Below are 6,305 nucleotides of genomic sequence, written 5' to 3' on the forward strand. Positions count from 1 at the left end.
TTCCAAACTTGACCTCCACAAAATCCTTAGCCAGAGGGCTCTTGCAGGACTGCCCCTGAGACCGCCCCAGGAGGATAGTGCCTCTCTGGCGCCCCTGTGCGGTGGGAAGTGGAGCTCCTCTCAGAGGCCTTCTGGCCCTCCTCCCTTGAACCACACGCAGATAAGTGATGGGCAGGGACAGGGAGGCTCACGAAGAACCCTACTCCCCAGCAGAGTGGGCACCACTGGTTATGGGGGCAATGTTATGTAGAGGAACCCTCATGAGCATGACCTGGGGGATGGGCAGTCCTAATCCTCAAGAACCAAGATGGGAAAGAGATGCTAGAACTTCTCCAGGAAGCATGCCCTCTCTAAGTGTTTTGTTGTTGTTGTTGTTGTTTTAAATTATTCCCCGCCCCCCCGCCCCGCAATCCTGGGCCATTTGAGTTCTCTGAGGGAGAATAAAAAGCTTTGAGACCACACTCCACTCCTAATTCTGTCATAATATTTTTTTTTCCTTTTATTGCTATTATAATTTTTTTCCTCTTTTTGAGTAATTTTAGAATTTCGAGGCAATGAATTCTGGTTATACTTATAACATTAGCATCATTTACCTAGTTTCTAGGTGATTTTCCTGGAGTATCGCATTTCATTCTGCAAAGCAGGCAATTTGGCCCCATTTTACTGATGTGAAGACGAAGGTTCAGAAAAGTGGAGTAACTTGAAAGGTCACAGCTGGCAAGTGGTAGAGTCAGGAACCCAGGTCTCCCTAACTTTAGAAAATGTGTTCTCTGCATAGAGACTCTTGAGCTAGCTCCTGTAGACCTGTCCCCTACCTGTCAGCTCCCTCTAAAGTGTAGCATCTGTCACTAAACACAGCTTAGAGTAGATGGAAGCATGACTTACCTTGGTCTACATGTGGCATTAATGCAACATAAAGACTGGTACCCACTTTGCTGTGTGGCCTGGAGCAAGTCACTCACCCTCTCTGGATCTGAGGGTCCTCATCTATAGAAAAAGAGCATGGAATGGATGATTTCTCAGAGGCTCTGTACTTCCAAAGTTTTGTGCTTCAAATGCCACAGTAAATTTAGGGGCTTTGTGGAGCTGCAGCCCATCAGATATTCTCCCCAACTTGACCTTTTCTTAAATTCATTTCATTAATTCTCTTATTCATAAGAATGCGTTTTCATTTCATGGTTCCTATGTTTAGTGCCTTCTCCTGATGATGCTTCTTTTCCCTGGTATAATTTTTTGTTCCATTAATTTCCGAGGACCATTTTGCCAGATCAGAGTGTTAAGAATCATTCACACCTCTTCCATTTGTCTAACCAACCGCTCATCCATTTCTCTCCAGAAATAATTGTATATGGTTCAATAAGTTTATTGTTCAAATCTGTTTACACTTTAGGATGCATCTCATCAGGATTCACTATAAAGGGAGGGAGCCAGTTTCCAATTATCATTATTATATGTTTCTCCAAGTTTTCCAAATCTTCTTTTTCTTCATCTTTAGGAACTGTTTTTAAAATTTTTTTAGTTTATTTTTCCTTCATATTGAAGATAGACTTTAAATGAGAAAAGCACTAATTCTTTTCAATATTTATTTGCCTCTATATCCCCAACTCATTGGCGCTAATGAATCACCTGGGAGTGATGCTGGGCTTGTTGTGTTTCCAGCATGACTCTGTCTTTATTTTGAGAAGTTTCCTTTAAGGGCTCACTGGGTCTTCTGACTCTATCAGGCTCCGGACACAGTGGGCAGGGGAAGTCTGAGGGAAGAGAAAAAAAAAGAGGAGCGGAAACAGAAGACTAGGAACAAGAACAGGAGAGAGAATTTACAAATGAAGACAGTAAACCAGTTGCCAAACCAGACCCAGACCCAGGTCTGGCTGCTCCTGAATCCTCCTGGAGGTGGGGGTGGCACAGCGGATAAGAGCTTGGGGATCTGGCGCCTGCAGAGTGGGTTTCAGTTCTGTTCTGTCAATTAGTAACTGGGTAGTGTGAGTAACTTCCTTCACTTCTGCCTCAGTTCCTTAGCTGTAAAAGTGGGGATAATAATAGCTCTTGCTTCATAAGGTCATGTGGGGATTTATTCATACAGTCATTTATTCAATTATTTATTAGGTTCCTACAATGTGCCAAGCTCTGTACTGAGCACTGAGGATATAGTGGAGAGCAAAGAGCCAGACCTCATTTCTGTATTTATGGAGTGTGCTCAGGGTGGGGTGGCATGTATCACTCTACTTAATCTCATGTAAAATTAACCAGGACAACCAGACAGTCCACGATGCCCTTGAAGGTGTCCTGGGAGGCTATCAGGTGAAGAGAGGGGGGAACGGGTAGGCAGGGGCAGGTGCAGGCAGATGAGGCAGAGAGGGTGGGAGCCCAGTTCATGGCGAAGCTGGTGGGAGGGGGCACCAAAGGTGCCTGCTGTGGTAAGTAAGGTAGCGCTCTGCTCTGCCCTGGGCTGTAGATTTAGGCTGCTCCCCTGAGTGCTTGAATTGTGACTGAAGGCTTCTCAGAGGCTGCAATCATCACCCCTGAGCAGGAACTGAGCTATTTAATTCCTCCCGTCCAATGTGAGACAGCAGTGAGAGGCCCAGGAGGAAGGAGATGGGGTCAAGCGTCCCAGTGGTTGGGGTACTAGGAGCCTGAACCCACCTGAGTGGGGGCCCAGCTTCAGGAGGGTCTGGAGTGAGGCAACATGAGGCAAGAGCCACAGCTTTTCTGAAACTGTCTCCAGCTGTGGTTCATAATCTTCAGCAAGTATCTGAACCACCCAGGGTGGGGGTGTGCAGAGGCTGATTCAAGTTTGGGTGAGGGCCCAGGAATCTGCATTGTAATCAGAGTCCTAGGTTGGAGTCCTCCCGCGAAGCACTGCCCAATGGCAACTTGGCCTTCTGAACAAACTTGGTTGGGCCATGTCTGGATTCCTGCAGCCTGAGTCGGGGGAGCTGGGAGGCCTCTCACAGGAAAGGAGCTTTCCTGCTTGGGTCCAAATATGCTAATATTAGCAGCTTCCCAGAACCCGAAAACGTTGTGTTGCTCTTCAGATCCATGCAGCAGCATGAAACAGGATTTAAGGAGCCATAGCCTGGTACATAATTTCAATGAAGCTTCAAGAATCTAGCCAGATGTGCCATTAGCTGTGGGATCAGCCCAGCAGGTTCAGTGAACATCTGGATCCAGCACCTCTTGGTGGCAGACACTCAGAGAAGATGGGACATGTGCGGCTTCCTGGCTCTGAAGATTGAGGTGAAGTGCTCTGATTCAGAAGGGACTCAGCCAGGAGTCCTGCTAGGGTATCCTGTCAGGCTTGGGGGTCTGTTCGGGGACAGGCCCTGGAGGAGGTGGAAGCTGTGTGAAGGGAGCAGACAGAAGGGCGAGGGGAATGGAGGGATCAAACTTGGTGGCAGGGTGATCACTCCTTCTGATTTGTCAGGGACTTTCCTAGTTTTATTACTGAGAGTGCAGGGTTCCAGGAGACCCCTCAGACCACGGCAACCCTGGATGATTGATCGCCCTACTTGTTGACAAGGGAATCTCATTCTCCTGGGAGGGCTAGATAGTTCAGTGTTTACCACAGAGACTCTGCCCACCCAGAGCTGGGTGTCAATTCTGGTTCCACTATTACTCTGTGATCTCGGAGAAGTGTCTTAACTGCTCTAGGTTTTAGTTTTCTAATCTGCCAAATGGGAAGAATATTCCTTCCTTCGTAGGAGGATTTTGGAGAGGAGTAAGTGAAATGATGCGTGTAGAATCTAAAACATAGTGCTTGACACATTTATTCATTTGTCAAATGTGTGTTTGGCTACTGTTGCCATATTTCACCATATTTCATTGAATCTGAGATGCATCAACTGTATGATGCACAATGATTGATCTATTAAGGAAAAAAAATGCTGCCAATTAAACTTTGACCTGCAGTGGAGATGTGAAAATGTGAGAAAACGTCCCCCTTAGAATCAGTGAACCAGGTAGCGTGCTGTGAACCTCTGAGGCTGCAGTGGTGAATCGGCATTGCCCTCTCTGCTTTTGCTCGATGTGCACCTCAGGACGAGCTTCTGGGTGTAATAATTTTCTAAAAAATCCTGAAGTCTAAGGGTGTCTCCTTGAAGAATGTGGTAGGTAACTGCCTTCAACAGAAAAACATCATGATGTGAGGGGAAAGTTTCAGGCTGTGTGGTGTGCTGGAAGGAAAGATTCTGGGGCTCCCAGCAGGACATGACTGCTTTGCCACCTAGGGCCAAGGCTCGAACTCTCTGCCTCACGTGTAAAAAGAGGGGTTGGCTCAGCTCTGAGGCCCTCCTGTCTTCGCCTTTCAGGAACCCTGAAGGTGACCAAGGTCTTGTCCTCCAATTCTAGGAAGCGCTTCCTACCGGTCAGATGATTTGACAAGGGAGCGCAGCCCTCCCTCACTACCTGACAGGGGAAGTTGGGGGCGGGGAGCTGCAGGGGTCCAAGAGCGCCACAGGGACTGGGTGGGAACCAGTGAGGACATCTTGCCTTCTCCACTTCTCTGTTCACGTCACTGCTTTCTCCAAAGAAACGCAGGTTTCCCCCTCATTATCGATTCCTTGTGTGGGGAAATTCCATCTGCCGGCTGGAGAAGTGATCCATAAACCACAACAGCACCTGTCCCCACCCGCATTGTGCTGCTTGATCATCTTCCAGAGGAGGTTTCTGGAAGGTCAGGTGTGGGGTTTTGGCCCTGTTGTGGAGGAGATGTGGTCGGCGTAAACCCGAGGAGGGTACCAGTTTCTGCCTAGTTCCCAGAAACAGCACTGAGTGGGAAAACCCCAGACGGAGAGTGCTGTTTGCCAGGAGTGGGGCCCATGGGTGTTCAGGGCAGCTTTATGTGTCTCCTTAACTGACATCGATGCCCAGGTGTGAGCTGAGGGTGGCTCTAGGGCCCCTCCTGTTGGAAATTTGGGTTGCTCGTGGGAGCAGAGAGTCACAATTAGAAATCTGTCACAGGGCCCTGGTTGAAAGTGAGAAGTCATCATTCCAGGTTGGGGTGGGATTTGAGAGCTGACCTGGTAAAGATGCAACACTTGACAATGTACACTTACCGAGGTTTTTTTCCTGACTAGACAAATAATATCTTTTTTTCATGGTAGAAAATCTGGAAAAATACAAAGGAAAAGTAAAAGAATAAAATAAAATAATTTTTAATTAAAAAATTTTTTTTAAAAATTTTAAATCATAATTCCACAATCTAGAGTCAACCTTCTTTAAAATTCTGGTGTATTTTTTCTCAGAATTTTTTTTCCAAACCCAGGGCTAACCCTTCCATTTGAGAGGCCCAGGGCAAGAGTTCTATCGGAGTTCCACAGACCACGTGTTTAAATATTGAACATTTAAAGTGTTTTTCTAAAACAATTACTTTCTTCTAAAATAGTCAAAATTATTAAGCTAAAAGGCAAAATTCAAATTACGAGTAAATATTAAAAATTTAGATCAAAGGTATTCCAATAAAGCTGAAATTTTTAATTTAATCTTGAACACTTGATTAAATTAAATTAAATATTTAAAATAGTAAAACTATGCTATTTTAATGACTAATGTACATCTAGTTATCAATAGGTATTGTGCTTCATTCCCATTTTGTCTAATTCTACATATATACAAATTTAAGAGTAAAATGAATTATTTGCTATTGCAAGATATTCCTCAGCTGTTATGCGCAGCTATTGCAAATATCATGCTAATTAGTGAGTATCCTTGGAACTGCGAATTGGAACATGAAGAAAAGCAAAAAAATGGACACTTGGCACTACTGGGAGAAGATATTTTGTTATGCAAGAAAAGATTGCATTTCATGCTATCTGAGAAGAAGTATTTGACAAATTAATTTTGTCTTTTACTTAAACATGTCCACTGCTCAAATCTACCCTGCCCTCTAAAGCAGTGTCCGTCCCTGATAGCAGCAGCCGCACAGCCCACACCGTGTTGGGGCACTGGGATTCGGTCCTCTTTTGTTTCACAGACAGAGGGCAAGAGATGGAGACACATTTCCTGGGGCTTGAATGATGTTAGTCGCCAAGTGATGTTTAGGGTTATGCTACACAGAGCTGAGCACGAGATCTCAAGGAACAGATGTGCCCACGTCTTCTGTAATAACTGTGTGTATGTTTAAGAAATATGGCCCACCCTAAATTGAGGGACCCAAAGCAAGGACCACCCTTGCCCAAGTATAAGGTCCAAGGACATTATATATGTATGTGTGTGTGTGTGTGTGTGTGTGTGTGTGTGTGTATATATAAAATAATTTAGGACCATATTATATGTATTATTTCCCCAGTTTTCTATCAAGAACATTT

Source organism: Pteropus vampyrus, unplaced genomic scaffold (assembly GCF_000151845.1).
Source record: "Pteropus vampyrus isolate Shadow unplaced genomic scaffold, Pvam_2.0 Scaffold123, whole genome shotgun sequence".
Taxonomy (NCBI): Eukaryota; Metazoa; Chordata; class Mammalia; order Chiroptera; family Pteropodidae; genus Pteropus; species Pteropus vampyrus.